The 18,504-nt window shown below is 34.4% G+C and overlaps 2 long non-coding RNA genes across 3 annotated transcripts; both read left to right on the forward strand.

The window, feature by feature from the left end:
- Positions 1 to 3,136: 3,136 nt before the first annotated feature.
- On the forward strand, positions 3,137 to 7,066 carry LOC136231324 (uncharacterized). Of its 2 annotated transcripts, XR_010689755.1 has the most exons (5): positions 3,137 to 3,613; positions 3,958 to 4,094; positions 6,037 to 6,156; positions 6,336 to 6,469; positions 6,818 to 7,066. It is a non-coding gene; the product is annotated as an uncharacterized lncRNA (long non-coding RNA). The 2 variants fall into 2 exon arrangements; XR_010689754.1 differs by having other exon boundaries at positions 6,037 to 6,469.
- Positions 7,067 to 14,710: 7,644 nt separating this feature from the next.
- LOC136228970 (uncharacterized) lies at positions 14,711 to 18,285 on the forward strand. The gene is made up of 4 exons (XR_010688936.1): positions 14,711 to 14,829; positions 14,962 to 15,042; positions 17,387 to 17,449; positions 18,099 to 18,285. It is a non-coding gene; the product is annotated as an uncharacterized lncRNA (long non-coding RNA).
- Positions 18,286 to 18,504: the final 219 nt, after the last annotated feature.

The following is an 18,504-nucleotide window of genomic DNA, read 5'->3' on the forward strand; positions in this document are numbered from 1 at the left end:
GTTTGTATTTGCGAAAACGGCTAGGCAACTATGGCAAGAACTCGAGCAGAGGTATGGCGAGAGTAATGGACCTCTGATCTTCAAGTTACGCAAAGAAATTAGTCGTATGACGCAAGGAAATCTATCCTTAGTTGATTTTTTCAACAAAATCAAGCAGAAATGGGATGAATATGGAGATATAAAGCCTCCTATCACTTGTTCTTGTGGTGAGGCTATGAAGAAGATCCTGGATCAGGTTGAGGAAGAGCAATTGATGCAGTTTTTGTCTGGCTTGAATTCTGAATTTGATCATATTCGTGATCAAATTCTTATCACTGAGCCTTTACCTACAGTGAATCGTGCATTTTCAATGCTTAGTAAAGTAGCGAAGCAGCGAAGCATGGATGATGATTCTAAGCCTGAATTTGTGAACAACACTACTACTAATCATAAGTCTTCGTCTAGTGGAGGAAACAAGTATACGAACAAGAAGAATGGAGGCACAAATCGTGAAAATCAAAACAATTAGGACTGATAATGGAACTGAGTTTGTCAGCCAACATACTCAGTCTATCTTGAAGAAATTTGGTATTATACATTAGAAGACTTGTATACATACTCCTCAACAGAATGGTACTGTAGAGAGAAGGCATAGAAGCCTTACTACGGTTGCCAGGGCTTTGCTTAAACAAGCTCATTTGCCATTGAAATTTTGGGGTGAAGCAATGTTGCATGCTGCAGTGATTATTAATCTGTCTCCTACCAGGGTTCTTGCTTGGAAGACTCCCTATGAAATGTTATATCAGCACAGTCCTGATTACAAAATGTTGAGGGTTTTTGGCTGTCAAGCTTATGCTGTTAATACTGATGTTGCTAAAGGGAAATTTGATGATAGATCACATCAGTGCATCTATTTAGGCTGTTCACCAGGACAAAAAGGCTGGAAGTTGTACAATATGACTACACATAAGATATGTGTATCTAGAGATGTGGTGTTTGTGGAAAATATATTTCCAGGTTCTCAGCTGCAGAAAAATTCAATCCCTACAGAAGATTTTGCACCTCCCAGTCCTGAAAATGAAGTTATTTTTGAGGACGAAATAGTGAATGAAGAAGAAGGGATGACTGATACGCAACAAGAAGACTCACAAAATACAGATGAAGTAGAAGAGGAAGTGTTCAATCCTGCTTATTCTCCACAACAACAGTTACCTGTATTAAGGAGATCCACCAGAATACCTAAACCTCCAGCTTGGACGGCTGATTTTATTACTAACCTTGTTTCTTGTTCATTATTTTCAAGCAGGAATCCTACTTCTTCTGTCTACACAGAGTCTTATACAGCTTTCTTGAGTAATATCACCATTGTTGCAGAGCCAACTACTTATACAGAAGCTTGCAAAAATGTTGAATGGATAAAGGCTATGCAAACAGAATTAAATGCATTAGAAGACAATGGTACTTGGCAGTTAACCACCTTACCAAAAGGGAAGAAAGCAATATCGTCCAGGTGGATTTTCAAAGTCAAGTATAATGCTGATGGTACCTTAGACAAGTATAAAGCTAGATTAGTGGCAAGGGGATATAACCAGAAGTGGGGAGTTGATTATCATGATAGTTTTTCCCCTGTAGCTAAGGTAGTCACTGTTAGAGTATTCTTGGCTGTAGCTGCTTATCATGGATGGGAAGTTTATCAGATAGATGTAAATAACGCTTATTTACATGGATACATTGAAGAGGAGCTGTACATGGTACCACCTGAAGGGTATGCGAAAGCGCAGAAAGGGGAAGTGTGCAAGTTAGTAAAATCTCTTTATGGCCTCAAGCAAGCAGGGCGTCAATGGAATAAGGAGTTTACTTTTACACTGCTAAGTATGGGTTTCAGTAGATCTGTTCATGACTATTGTCTATTTGTGCGAAGGCAAGCAGGTGAATTCTTGGTGCTTATTGTATATGTTGATGATGTGCTACTATCAGGGACATCAAATGTTCAAATTGAGGAAGTGAAACAAGCATTACATAAGGCATTTTCTATAAAGGACTTAGGGATTGCTAAGTATTTTTTAGGTATTGAGTTGCTAAGAGCAAATGATGGCTTTGTGTTGTGTCAGCACAAGTATATACGAGATATGTTAAAAGAAGCTGGATTGCAGAATGCAAAACCTGTTAGCAGCCCCTTTCCATCAGGAGTGGAGTTTGGAGATTCAGGTTCAATCATACCCAATTGTGATCAGTACAGAAGGATTATTGGAAAACTGTTATATTTGGGGTTTACACGGCCTGATATTAGCTATGTAACACAGCAATTAAGTCAGTTTCTACAAGCTCCATCTCAGATGCATTTTGACACAGCAATTCATGTACTTAAGTACTTGAAAGGCACAATCACTATGGGATTGAGTTATTCCTCAAACACTGATATGCAGTTGAAAGCCTTTTGCAATAATGATTATGATGAACATGTATTAATGAATGCGATGAAAGTGTCAGCTTATAGTGATGCTGACTGGGCAAGATGCAAGCAAACTAGAAGATCTGTAGGGGGATATGGAGTTTTTCTTGGGAAGTCCTTGGTTTCATGGAAGGCCAAAAAGCAAGCTACTGTCAGTAAATCTTCTGCTGAGGCAGAGTATCGAGCCATGGCAACAACTTCATGCGAAGTAAAATGGCTGACTTATATATTAGAAGATTTTCAGATTGAAGTAAAAAAACCAATCCCACTGTATTGTGATAATACAGCAGCAATTCATATTGCTGAAAACCCAGTTTTTCACGAACGCACAAAGCATTTGGACATCGATTGTCATATCGTTCGAGAGCATATCCAGAGTGGATTATTAATCACCCATCATGTGTGTTCTGAAGATCAGTTAGCTGATATATTCACCAAACCATTGTCTTTTGCTCAAATGGAGCCAGTTCTGCAGAAAATGGGGTTAATCAGATTGCCTGTACCAGACTTGATGGTGAGTAACGATAAGAAGAATTCTCACGTGAGGAGGGGGTGTTGAGTTAGTATAATCACGTGAACAGCACATGTCATAGAGGACACTTGTAATATTTTGATTGGTTTTTCTTTTTGTGTGTATGTTGCCGTTATATATAAACGGATTTTCTTTTCCTTTCAAATCACGCTGTAATTCCGATCTATTTCTATGAATAAAAAGCTTCAGCACAAGCTTTTCTTCAGCTTCCCTCCAATTTTTCACTTTACACCACATAGTTGTCCATTGCTTGACCTAATCTAGACATTCACACCATCTCCGACCCACCACCTCCCCTACAACGGTTTCTGCTATTCGCCACCTTAGGCAGCCAGTCCACTTCATTGTTGATATCCTCCCAATTTCTCTCCATCCTGCTCTTTTGTTTCTCCTCTACCTCTTTAGATTAGAGCACCATAATGGAAGGAAGAATCTCCAACCTTGTGCGGACCAATCCAGCACTCTAACCTAGACCCATTTCCCATTTCCGTCTGCAATAGTTTGGTTTGAGTTGGAGGTTCCGTTCGTGTTCGAATGTGTGATAGTGGAAACTTTCGTTCGTCTTCGAGTGGGAGGTGTTTCGTTCGTGCTCTGAGTGGGAGGTGTTTGGTTCGTGTTTCGATTGTAACAGCAGAGGCAACAGAAAAGAGGTAATGTGGGTTTTGATCGTGTTTCAATTATTTTAAGTTTTGCCGTTTGTTTGAAGGATTTGGGTTTCGTTTGTGTTGATATGCTTGCTGATTTTGGGTTTAGTTTGATTATTGGCTTGGTTATTGGTTTGATTTTGGGTTTTTACAATTTGGGTTTTGTTTGAAGGATTAATTCGTTCGTAAAGGATTTTGGGCTTCTGCTGATTTGTGTAGTTATGTTTCTATCTGTTTGTTCACGGATTTTGGGTTTACCTCTATTAATATCTTATGATTCCTAAAGTCTAATGAACAATAAAAGATTACCTTTTTTGAGGCTATATGGTTGAAGCCTCTTTGTTTTACAGGAGTCTGATGTAAACTTTCTTGCATTTTAACTTGTCTATACAACTGCAATTGTTGAAGTCAATAGATGGTCTAGATGTCGAATGGTGCAAAGAAGTCAAGGGAAACATATTCATCTTCTATTTCCTCTAACCTGAAGGTATTTGTTCTAGTTTTTTTTTTCCTCTGTAACTGTTGGTTTATGTGTTACGTTTGCTTTATTAGATTTCCTAATTTGTTTCGCTCGGCCGATTTTGTTGAAGGTACGGGCTCTTCTAATTTAGTTAAATTACTATAGCCTAAATTGTGCTTCCCTAAATTTTTTGTTTTATTGATTGATATGACTTAAGAATTAAATTCTGGGTTTTTTTGTTGAGAGACTGAATGGGCGTTTATCAATGTCGAATTGAGTTCTTTTAGCTTAAGGTTAGGTAATGAAGTATCAAGAGTCAAATAGTGCTGGTAGGCTAATTTTGTCTATGTTATAATTGTGCTTATTACTAAAACTACTGACCTATAAATGCAATTTAACCTCATGGATTCATAACTGTATTGGTGTGTGGGACAATTATGTAGAATATGTTTTTATCTTTTTCTTTTTGTGTGTTTGTTTGCAGGCTCGTGCTAATTTAATTATAGAGAACAACTTCTACACATTTTATTTTTGAATGAAAAGTTTTATACATGTATATTAAGGAAAAAAACAGCCACTGGCTATACTTGACAGCAAAATTCATGCGTCATTTTTTTTAACTTCAAACTTTGATATGGATTCATTATTATTTTCCATAAAGTAAAAGCTCCAAATAGTTAATTTCATCCTTCATCTTCAATTCTATCATACATTGATCATAGGCACTTATTGTTGTGAGCATATTTGAAGCTTATGATTAGGAAGAATATAAGTCTAGCTTCAGTTATGGGCTTGAGATTGGTGTGAGTGATAAATTGTAAATATCAAGGTTTTCAATGAAGATTTCGTGTCTTCCTAAGATGAACCTTCACATTTTCCATAGTTTTAAAGAAACACAACTAGAATATTAGATCTTATAAATTTGTGAGTATGATGCACATGTCAATAGTATTTTAAGCATTGTGAGTTGTCGGTCTCTTTACCCCGAATCATGAAGAGAAATATTTGAAAATGGAAACTGATTTAGTGGATATACCAGGATTACATCAAACATAATAGTGCATATATGCACAATGGTAAAGAGACTTATGTTTATTAATGACATGAACATGACTAAAAATGAAGGAAAATCTTATATGCTTACTGGAAACATATTTCTTGCAGTTTCTTCCCTTTAGCTTGTGTCATACCCATGCTTTTTTATATTCATCTTTACTTTTTACATGGTAGCTAAAAGCATGGGTAGCAACATGGCGAGGATTCCACGAAAACCGGGGGATCCGAACTGACGGGACAGAGAATCACTGAAATAGTTTAGGGATGGGGACGGGGGATATTCTATCCCCGAGGCCGAAATGGGGATGGGGCGGGGTCGTTCTCGAATAAATCCAATGGAGATCCCTGAATTATTATAATTTTAATTATATTATATATAATTATTTACCAACATATATCATTATTTGTGAGTTTAGATTGACTATGTTAAGTCTTTTAGGAACTATGTATCATTATTTTTTTGTGGTTTAGATGTTAGTAAAATAGTTTATGATCACCAATTGGACTCACTTGTAATTGGTTACATGGTGTTTCCATGTGTTGGTAAACATGTTGTCTTTAAGTTATTGAGATTTGGCTTCATTATTTGGTATTTTGTTAATGTTTTGTTTAATGTTTTCATTTTTATCTTTAAATGTATCCTCTATTTTTAGTGCTCTCTTATTGTACTTTTTAAACATTATTAGGAATTTTATTTTGTATGAAATGGAGCAGAACACAGAATATAGAGAGGGAAGTGAAAATTTATTCTTAGACTCTTAGCATTTTTAGTTTGGGGATAGGGATTCCATATCATCTGTGGGTAACCGTGCGGAGCGGGAATGGGGGTGGAAGAGTTCTCAAAACTTTTAATGGGGAATAGCTTAATCTAGGGGTAGTGATGTTATTTATGGATGATGGTTCTTTTTTGCAGCTCATGAAGATTGCATATCCAGATGGGTTTAAAGAGGTCGATATTGGTTCAATTCTTAAATAAACTTTGAAGGCTTTAGTGTACCTACATCAGCAAGGTCATATACATCAGGATGTTGAGGTCTCTTGGACATTGTCTTTATGATTTATGTTGCTTAAATGCCTAGTTTCACTTGTCTTTTTTAAGCCTTATATAACTTCGTGGCTATTAACTTTATTTGTTCTAATTGTGATTCTAGTCAAGAACTATACTGCTGAACAATAAATGGATTGTAAAACTTACTAACTTTGGTGTTTCAGCATGCACGTTTGATGCAGGTGACAGACAACGTTCTTGAAATACTTTTGTGGGGACTCCATGTTAGTCCCCTTACTGTCAAAGAGAGAATTGGTGCAAACTTTGCTTAGTCATATGCAGAATTCGAATAAATGAGGTAATCCAAGTGATGCATTGTTAAACTGCTAGCAATTTATTGTTAAATTATAGTTGCATTGTTATTTAGCTCCATATTTTGGGATATTGATTAAGAAAGGTACGAGTTTCACCAATATAGCCTTAGCATTTAAAAAAGGGATCAATTTAGACCTCGATAACGGATTGGACACGTCATTCGTATTACTCCGTTATGTGTCTTGTTCTGTTATCGAGACCTAAATTGGTACCATTTTTTAAACGTTAAGCTTATATTGTTGTTATTTTATACGTGGAGCCTAAATTAATACTTTATCAAAAAATCATAGTTCCATTTTGGTACCTTATCGATTTTTTTAAACCTTTGCAGGTCTAAAAAGGTTCAGGCACATGAAGGTTCGGACGATTACATGGGGAGCAAAAGAACACTGTTAATGTCGATATTTATAGTACTTAGCTAGTGCATTTTAAAAACAATGCTATTATTTATTTTTTCTTTTATTATTAAAAGATTGGATATTGTGTTTTATTTGATAGATAAATTTTGTGTAATTTTTTTTATTACGGAGATATTAAATATTCGAAACATCAATTTTGAGTTTGATTGACGAAATAGTCGAAGAGGTACACAAATAGCACTTATGATGATGATAAATCCTATATATGACTCGTTGCATTATTTAAATCTAACAAAAAATTTGCCATGGTTTCAATTTATTTTAGCCACGTGCCTATGTTCGTGGCTAAGTAAGGATTCAAGCCACAAGTGTTCTATTTTTGCCACGGTTATACTCGTGGTTAAGTGGGGCCGATTGATACAGATCACTATGCATTGCCACGAGAATTTTACTTTTGTCACAATTTTACCTGTGGCAAACTGATATGATTAGCCACAGATTTTTTCGTGACGTAAAAATCAATTTATGCCACAACCATCATTTTCACGTGGCAACTACCTGGCCACGCTCACTTGTGCCACGAGAGTACCTATCTTGAATTTCTGTGGCTAAATCATATAGCCACAGAAATATCATACTTGTGCCACGATTCTAACCGTGGCGCAAGTGAAAGTGATGATTTGTTGTAGTGACATAATTTAGTTGTTTGGACTCGTTCTCTTGATCATTTGGAAATTCTTATCAAAGATTTCTTTGTTTGTGTTCATCTTGTATTTTGAATGATATTGTTTTTATTGCTTCTTAATACAAGTTTGCTCTTGATAAAAAAAAAATTGTGATTTACACTGTTTCTAAATGGAGGCAACTTAAATGTCAAGCGTGAATTTAGGGTTTTATTTATTTATGTGGCCCTCAATCAAAATTTATTTCGACTAGTTTTTCCAACTTTTTTACATCTCATTTTAGAAAAAAAAAATTTAAAATAAGTTTTATTAAAAAAGAATCAACATATAAGGAATGTAAAATAAAATTTGGAGGGACAGTACCCCACTCCACAAATTCTAACAAGGAATAAGAAGACCTAACTGAAGCATGAGCCACCACATTCACAGAACGACCTATAAAGCTGACAAAAATGTCATTGATAATAGAAATAAGATTTTTACAATTGTCTATAATTGAATCATAAGAAGCACGAAAATATGCTTGATGAATATGCTCCAGCATTGACAGTACATCTGACTCTACCTCCACACCATCCAAACTCTTGAGTTTGATCCACCTAAGAGCCTCTCGAATACCAATAGCTTCACCTTCCCTAATTGAAAAGTTTCCAGCAACACGAGAACGAAAAATAATAAATGGTTTATAATTTTGGACAAGATCCATTGAAACGTCAACTGCTCGTGGGTTTCCCAGTCCACGACAGTTCCAGGCTAATAGACTTATGATGATGGGTGAGCCTGTCCAGTAGAGCTCACCTGAAACTTGTTTTTAGGATCCACAATTAGACTATTATTTGAATTTACCTCCTCCCCCTCATTTAAAACATCTTCTTTCCTTATACGTTTTACTTCCATAACCACAATATCTTCTCCGGACCCATGTTCCGATCCATGATTTATGCCTCCTTCATAAGCAACTGTCATATTAATTATTCTAGGATATTGCTATATACCACACCTAAATTCCTTATCACCGCACCCATTGGACCATTTTGCACTTGGCATAAATTTTTTGTCAAAATTGGGAATTTTTTTTTTTGAGAGAAATTTCAAAATTTAGCCTAAACGGATGCGGCATACCATTCCCACCATGGCGGGAACGGATGCGGCATCCGTTCCCGCCATGGTGGGAATAGTATGTCGCATCCATTTAGACTAAATTTTGAAATATGCAAAATCGTAAAAATTTTAGTGCCGAAAAATACTAAATCATTCAATTTTTTGTGACGAAAAATTAAAAATTCATCTATTTTTTGTGACGAAAAATGCAAAATCGTCATGAAAAATATGTATTATTTTCATAAGTTCTTTGATAAAAAGATGTAAATCTTAATGTTTCCGACTCGTAATCATCCATTTTCGGTGTTCGGATTGTCACACATCAATTATTTTCATAATTTCAATTATTGTTGTTCGGGTTTATGATTTTGGAAAGAGAATTTTCAGTTTTTGATCAAAATTATGAGAAGGGCAAAAAAGTCCAAAAGTGGCGGTGAAAAGGAATTTGATGGCGGTATTTAGCAGTTCACTTATTCTAAGACTGTCGTCATTAGTCTCACGATTAATGCAACTAAATATATGAGTTTGTTCAACCGGTCTTTCCCCTAGTAACTAACCGGAAAAAAATCTTCTGTCCCGAATTCCCTGTCCCCTTCCCTGTCCCCCATTCAATTTTTGACACGTGTCCCTTTTATCTTACTTTATTGCTACTAACTATGGTTAGATATACTTAACTTTGGTTAAAGTGTAGTTAAAGGGACACGTGTCAAAAATTGAATGGGGGACAGGGAATTCGGGACAGAAGATTTTTTTCCGCCATGAATTACACTTCCTTCATAATTAATTGTTCCATTAATATTGTCATTAGTCTCACGATTAATGTCACTAAATATGAGACTTTGTTCAACATTTTCATAGTAACTGATCCATGATTTACTCCTCCTTCATAATCAACTGCCATATTAATTATTCTACTAATGTCGTCATTAGTTCCATCATTAATGCAACTAAATATGAGAGTTTTCTTTTGGATCTTATCACCACTCATTGATCACCGTCAATGATGTCTAACCGGACCTTAATAACTAGCCATTTTGCACCATTGTTGGATTGTTTCCTTCCGGTCTGAACAAGCATATGAGAGTCATAGAGCTTTTCAACTTCTCTATCAATCGAATCATAAACTTTTGGACATGAGAAATATGTATGGTCTAAAACAAAACAAATTTTTTTTATTCTCTCATAGTGAAATTCTGCCCAGAACCATCTCTAGTTGGTTGTCTTATTCTCCTCATAAGCGGTTTTCGGACATCAGAGAGGAATCTACAAACTAGACACCATCTTAGATCCACCTGCCCAGAACTGAGATCTCTATAATCAATCAGAATACCTCTATCTTCTTCTTCCTCCAGACTCAAATTGATATACATACTCTCGATACTACTTGACGATATCATAAAACAAAACAACACAAAACACAACTTGTTATTGGAGATAAAAGAAAACAAAACTTGTTATTAGAAAAAAGACAAATTTATCATTATTTATGAGAAAACAAGGTTTAGTATAAATCATAATAATGAAGAATAAATACAAATTTGTATAAAAAGTAGAGTTTTATATAAAAATATTAAAATAAATTAGTTATTTTAATAGTCTGGTTAATATTTTCTTAATTTTGGTAAAATGCTTTACATCGCATGTAAAAAATCGGAGGAAGTAAAATACAATAATTTTTTAGATCTAAATTGTCAAAGATTGTTGTCCCTATGAATAAATATTATTTTATATTTAAATTTAATAATAATCATATGCATAAAAAAACAAAAAAAAAACGTCCCGCTAAAATGAAATTGAAAGTTAACAACAATAACACAATGTCATTGAAGCAGTTTTGTGCATTTTGACAAAAAAATTGTAACCGTGTTAATAACATAGTAATATTTTAGAAAGTTTATTGCGATTAACTTATAAATAACATACTTAGTTTTTTGCATTTTGACGGATAAATTACATACATGATGTACAATCTTTGTCATTTTTTACACTTTGATGTACAACCTTTTGGTGACTTCCTACTAAAGTGTATAGCCGGTAATTATGACAGTCAACGCGCCACATCAGCAATTTGATCTCCATAAAAGCCAAAATTGCTCACGTGGCGCGTTGACTTTGCATTAACCGGTCACAATTACCGATTGTACATTTTAGTAGGAGGTTACCAAAAGGTTGTAAACTTTTGTGTACAAAATTGAAGGTTGTACACCAAAGTGTGAAATAAGACAAAGATTGTACACCACGTATGAGATTTACCTGCATTTTGACATATTATTTGTAATTATGTTAGTTATTTTTAGTTGAAAGATTGGAGGCCGACCCCGAGAAGCCAAAGCATCCTAACTAGATTAGCACAGTTCGAAGCTGACGAGCCGGACCCAAGATATTATTAAAAAAAGAGAACAATACAAGCAAATCAAGAAAATCAAACACAGACAAACTAGTAGAATCTAAACTTAGGGCAATCCTGCCGAATCATCAGACACTAAGTTAGAGCAGAAGGAAAGCGAAGAATCCTATAAAAGCAATGAAGAAGTTGTTCGACCATGATTAGCTAAGGACTTCGCCACCCTATTTCCCTCCTTGAAAAATGTGAAACAATAATTCTCATTTGAGACACAAGTTAATTAATAAGTTAAATGTGAACCTTATAACAATTTTCCATTTCAACTTTGAATATAAAGAAACCGATGGGAATATAGGTATGCTTATATATTTTATATAATAAATTTAATGTTATATATATATATATATATATATAATCTAAAAGTTCTATAATATTTTAAATTATTTTTTTTATTTTGTTTTGAAAATATTTTTTTATGCTTAATCCAGGTTTGGTGAATTTTTATATTTAATTATGTTATGTTCAAATGAAAATTTAATTAAGTTGTATTAAAATTGATTTTATTTTTAATTTAAATAGATGTGTATTTTAAAAATGAAATTATGTTATTGAATTGAGCACTTGTGAGATGTTATTATTTAAATATTTAAATTTAGGGAGTGTGATTATGTTGAAAAAAATTACTTTTATAAACTGCAACTATTAATTAAGGTAACCAATTTTTTTTGTTTGATTTCCCATTTTCAGTTCAAGTATCGACTTGCACTACTAGTAAATGATCAACACTTAGTTTATTATTCAATATCAACACTTAAGTCATTACAAATGAACTGGGGGGATTATGTTTCCATAACCAATGATCAGACACAGAATTAGACGCTCTTGCAAGTATATGAGCAACCTTATTCGCTGATCTCCTAATGAAAGAAACAGATAAAATATTTAGCTCGCTAATCAAAGCTTTACAATCATCAACAACAGAAATTGCAAGAACCAAGAGCTGAGAATCCATTTCCAGATGAACATTCGGAACACCTTCCGTTTTCAACCAACTAAGGGCTTCACGACAACTCATTCCTTCTGCCAATAGCGGGTCCTGACAGTTATTAATCACACCATTACCAGCAGCTATGAAACACCTCTCATGATTCCTTAACACAAAGCAAAAACCAGCATTACATGTATCCTGAAACAGTGCAGTATCAACATTGAGTTTCAAGTTATCTTGTGCCGGGCACAACCACTTCGATATTTATACATCATTAGTAATTCGATATTTATAATGCGCTTTAGTGCGCCCCATTATGATATCATTATTTATATCTTAATTTTTGAAAGCTTTACGCATTGTCTGATCAACTCAAGCTGACTGGACTATTTGTAACGGGCTTCGCATGGCGTGTTACAATGATTATTTTTGTACAAACTTAATTGACGCTCGTTATAAATAGCTTGATCAACACATAGTTGATCGAGTATTTATAACCGTTTTTTTATTTCGGCCCGTCACAAAAAAGTCAAATTTATCGCAAGTAAAATGAACATTGAAACTTTACTAAATTTTATCTATATGTTATCTGCTTCCATTTATTATGAAACCTTTCAACTTATATGTGTGTGTGTGCTCTCCTCCATTCATTATATTGTATTCGCTTTTCTCTCACTTTAAGCGTAATTTCACCTTCCTCACATTCCTAAGTTGAAATGTTTACGCTTAGGAATGAGAGAAATGTGAAATTACAATATAATGAATGGAAGCACACGCGTACATACAAGCGTGCATACTCATTTTTTGCTTGAATTATCCTTATCAAAAAATTATTTTTATAAGTTCCATTTTTCTGTATTTGGTTTTTTAGTTTCGTTTTTTTTTTACCATGGATCTCTGTTTTTCTTATAGAGAAAATGGTGGCGTCATTTTTTTTGCATTTGTAAATTCTCATACATCATTCTTATATAGGGTTGTTTTGTTTCATTTCATAAGTGCTTTGGATATGTGTTTTGGTGTGTTTGAGTTTTTACTTTAATTTCAAATGTTTAAGGATTATAGAAAAAATTATAGAGTTCTTGCTAATGCAATTTTCAACGATGATAATTCTAACGTGAGTATTAAGAATGCAGTATGACCGTAATTTATTTCTATTTCGGTCCGTCTTTCGAGATAGTTTTTTTGTGATGATTTGCTCTTGATTTTTGTATGTTTTCAATGATTTTAGATCCCTCTATATTATGGTAAAAAATCACGATTAATCGTGATGCATGATGAACATAAAGAAGCCATGATGGCTTGCCAATTTCTGTTATTGATAAGCATATATTTGATCCTAATAAACATACCTTATGTGAGATAAATGGGGTAAATTAAGGCTTATGATTGCATAAAATGTGGACTAAAAATGGTCTTTATGTAGATCTTGAAAGAAGAGTCGAAACAGCTGTCGTGCAGCCTGTTTTGCAGGAAAAAGTCGAAAGTACCCAGCGGACCAGCGGATAAAGAGGAGAGCCAGAGAGGACAGCGTGAACAGGAGGCGGTAGCAAGAGTAGCCTGCTAAAAGTAACATGATGACAAGCAATTCTGACCTTGAGTGTTCAAGTGTCAAATGTAACAACCCATTTTGATGAAAGAACAAGTTGACCTTTCAGAACAATTTTTATTTATGTAATATATTAGTATTTCATTATTTGTCGGGCCTCCCTCCTTTAAATAGAAAACAGTAGTTGGAGGGAAGGCAGACTTCCTTTTGGACAATTTTGTGGAGAAGTGCTTTTGAAATGTAGAGAGCCGAAAGCTCTCTTTGAACTAGAAGAACTCCATCAATGGAGAGTCATTGCTCTACTTCAGGCTGTTCACTCTTTACCATGAGTGAGTAGTCGATTGAATGGGCTAGGCCGGCTTGGGGCTGGTGCTGTAAGTTACTTAACATTTTTATGAATGAATGATGTTATTGTATGTGGTGTTTAATGATGCTCTTAAATGCATGCTTGAGTATGTTTATCTTAATGTTAATGAATGATGGGGAACTGCTTTCATTCTCATGTATCTCTCATTAAACATACAAAACCCGAAGTAGGAATACAAGGGGTTTGTATCAAGGGTTTTCTAAAAGATGAAATGTTGTTTCGTGCCTAATGCAAGAAAGAACCAACTTTGAGGACGCTTGAAGCTGTAGTAAGTCTTAGAATCTTAAGAACACACGGAAGTTGACTTAAGGGAATCTAAAGCAGAGACCTTAACCTCACCATATTTCATTCATGAATAAATAGACTAAAGTTATACTGTAAGCAACATGTTCCTGTCGTGGCTTAGCCTGTTCCACCCTCGTATTGAGACAAACCATTATCTTTTGAACAAACTAGTAAAAAGTCGTTCGCTTTTAGTTATTTTTAATCAAAACATACAAAACCATTTTCAACCAAAGAAAGAAGTTACGTTACCACGAACACCCTGTTTTATAAGGTTTTTCTGTTAAAGTTATTCATCAATCCTTGAGGAGACGATACTCTACTTACTGAAATATTACTTGTATCTAGTGCACTTGTGTAATACCCCAAATTATATATATTTAAGCTATTTGCCAAAATGAATTAGTTAGAAGGAGTTACGGCTAACATATAATTAGTTTTGGAAAAAAATTTAAAAGATAATATAAGTATAGGGACTGATATGGAAATTTAGCCTAAATAACTAAAATATGGAGCTGCATATACGCAGACTCCATTTGAGCTTCAACCTTTGAGTTCTTTCTCCTTCCCTTCAAAAGACAAACACAATTCTACATTGTTCTTCCTCATTTTTTCACCGTTTTTGGCGTTCTTTATACCAAAACGAAGCTCTCAACTCCAGCTACAAGTGCATGTAAGTTTTATTGTGAGATTTTGAGTTTTTAAAAAACTTTTAGAGAGAGAAAATTCGTCACTTTTGCTATTCTCTCTATTACTCGGTCCTATGTTCATTATTTTGCAATTCTAACACCAAAAATGGACTCAGGGGGTCGATTTACCTATGGATACACTAGATTTTGATGCATGCAAGGAGTTTTGAGGTGTAATCGGAGCTACACCGGAAAAAGTAAGAAATCTAACAAAAGTTTAATTTTACGGTTGATTTTGGGTGTTTTGAGAGTGATTCTAGACTCCTGGAATCATAACAAACAAGGTGGTATAATTAATTTATCAAAATAATCAACTTTAATTTTTCCGATAGTCGGATCCCGACCACCGGTGATATTTTCTGGTGACATACGAAATAAGGGCAGAAAAAATGTTTGGTTAAATTCAAAATGTTCTAAATATTATTTGGAGCAACATTAATTCTTGGACTTTGGCCAAATTCCTTACCGTTTAGTCTCTATAAATTACGAAAGTATATAGTTGGGTGAAATTAAGGAAAATAAATTAAATTGGGTTAAAAATAATTTTTGGATCCTTATTTAAATAAATATTTAGAATATATTGTTGGTCCCTAGTAATTAGTTCCAAGGGGGGGTTAGGAACTAATGTAACTTTTTCGCTTTTAATTATGCTGACTTAATGTTGTTTTAAGAGTTTGATAACTCAGCGTGTTGGTCAACACGGGCGTTTGATTAGTCAGACAGCTTTAGTTCTATGCTAACTAAGACTGCTTGACTCGAGAGTTGGAAATTGACACTTGAAAGGTCAGCTTCCAACTTAGCACTCAGATTTACTCAGTTTCAGTTTTAACAATTTATAAGCTGAGTAAATACAACAAGCAACACATGCACATATATGTATATATTGAGAGAGAGAGTTTAGAAGTTACTCAGCACGACTTATCCTGGTTCGGCCTCTCTGCCTACGTCCAGTCCCTAGTTCCTCATGGGATTTTCAATCCAATACTGAGCTCTTTCAAGGTAGAGCACAAACCCTTTACAAGGCAGTGAGTATGCAAGAGTACGTCCTCTATTCGTCTACTCAGCTCCTACTAAGTACTACAACCCAGCACTTAGATTTTTCTACCACTGAATACTTACAACCAAGTACTCAGCTCAACACTCTCAATATTCCTATTGATCACACACTTGTTCTTTTTCAACTAAAGAACACCTTAGATGATTACAAAACAATCAATCTAGCATTTACACAGAGAATAGAAAAGTTGGTGTAAGATCCTTTTTTGTAATTGAGTGCTTTCAGAATTTTCTCTCTTGTATTTTTCTTTTGATGCTTGAGCAAATGATCCAAGAACTCTCATTGTCCTTTTATAGATGAATTTCTGAAGATTGGATCATTTGAATTGGTTTAGCCGTTGTGTCCAAAATGGCTCTTTTAGGAGACAGCTTCTGGTCAGCTTCAGACTGTTCCGCCATTCCCTTCTTCTGTTTTCTTCAGGCGTCAGGTTTTGTCTTCTTGCATCAGACTTGTCTTTTTGTGCCAGTTGTCTTTTACCAATAATCCACAGACCCATGATTCTTGGAATTAGTCTTCTGTGTGCTTTCGAGGCTTCAATTATTGGTGCAAAAGATTGGCAGACTTTGTCCTTTAGTGAACGGATCTTTCATGCTGTCCTGACTGTTACTCAGCTTCATCCGTTATTTTCGAATGTTCAACTTCTATGCTGAGTTCCTTCTTAGTCAGCTCCGTTCTTGTTTATTCAATTCTGAAGGAGTCTTCTAAGTTAGTCAGCTTCGTTCTGGCAACCTTGAAAGAAGCTTCTGATGCTGAGTTCTACTTTACTCAGCTTCTATCCTTTCATGCTGAGTTCCGTTCCACTCAGCTTTTGTCTTATGCTGACTTCTGACCTGTCTTACTTTATATATATATATATATATATATATATATATATATATATATATATATATATATATATATATATATATATATATATATATTTGCACTCAATATTGAACAAACACATTATTACAATTAAATCAAAGTATTTAAATTTAATTGCCTCTTAATCATGGAAGATTTTGTCAAATCAAAATTTTGTGGAAATGTGTTTCAACATATATAATTTTAAAAATAAAGGTTGAAGGGTAATTTGACTAAGCATAATTAATTAATTATGCTCTTAAGATTATTGGTTAGTTAATTTGGTTGATATAGATATTATGAAAATGAACCATAAGTATATATGTTTATATGTTATTTGATTATGAGTAATTTTGGAAGTAAAGTATTGGAATTACTGACAGTTATGGAATTGTCGGATGATTGATGTCCAACCGGGTTGATAATTGCAGTCTATGGAGTACCGGTTTGGACTTTGGATATTTTTGAATATAGAAGTGTATTTTATTGCAGGGTTGACCCTAGTTATTACTAGGAGGATGTTCGTTTTATAGGGGAGACTCTGCCGAATTTTCGGTAGACAGTCTGTAAAACGAGACAAAATAAATTTTAATATTTCCCTAAACATATATAAATTCTAAAAATAATATTATCTATTTTAGATACTCAACCGGTAGGAGGAGCAGCAGTACCTGAAAATTAGGACAGTCGGCTAGGAGAAATTTGTGAGTTAATTATATGTTATGTATTTTTAATTTAGCATTTGCATTCATAATAAATGATTTCATGATATTTCAAGTAAAATATTATTTTTACTTATAAAAGTGTCTTATTGTTTATAATAATTTATACGTAATTATTTGTGGATAAATACGTGTTATGGACATGCTTCCTGGTGAGCGGCATCAGGACCTTGTGCGCACAGGTACTATCGGGTTATTGGATTTTGATGATATTAATATTGTGAATGTTGTGATATATGGATAAGCTCGGTTGAGATATTCTCGGGCTATATGATATGTCGATTTTGGATTTAAGTGAGGCTGGGTACGGAATTGGTTGAGTTATTCTCGGTCCTCCAGCTAACTGGGCGTGTGGTCGGTTGAGTTATTCTCGGTCCCCCAGTTATTGGATATGAGTGAAAGGGTGATTATTGGTGGATTATTAGATTGGGTATTGAGGTTTAGGGTCCAACACACGTATTAAACCACCTATCTATTTATTTATAAAATGATTTTGTGAAAGGCACATTGTGTGACTACTTATATTATATGTATAATTTCTATTATTATCTGTGGGCATCAATGTTAAATTACTCATGCATTGCATATAATTAATTCACTGCGGGAGGTTTGACTCCTTCTAATTTTTCAGGTGACTAGAAGTCTCTTGCAGCCCAATATCTTCTTCCGGGCGGCACACTTATCTTTATTTGTATAATCCTTCTAGCTAATATAAAATTCTAATCTAGACCGCGGTACCAGATATACGAGTATTTATTGAATTATGTTGGGCAATGACTTAATGTTTAATACTTTTAAATATTCTAATTAAAAATGAATTTATGTAATTGATTAGCTAAGTTAATTTAGGCTTGCTACGGGTTCCGGTAGCTTAAACTTACCCGTTCCCTAGCGCCGGTCACGGTCCGTGGGATGGGTCGTGACAACTTGCTATTAGGACAACAGTTATTGACCAGACTATCTCATTTTTTTCCATTAACACAAAATACACTTTTAAGAATGACTTTTATAAGTTGTGGCATTGTAGATCATTTTTT

Source organism: Euphorbia lathyris, chromosome 5 (genome assembly GCF_963576675.1).
Source record: "Euphorbia lathyris chromosome 5, ddEupLath1.1, whole genome shotgun sequence".
In the NCBI taxonomy this organism is placed as follows: domain Eukaryota; kingdom Viridiplantae; phylum Streptophyta; class Magnoliopsida; order Malpighiales; family Euphorbiaceae; genus Euphorbia; species Euphorbia lathyris.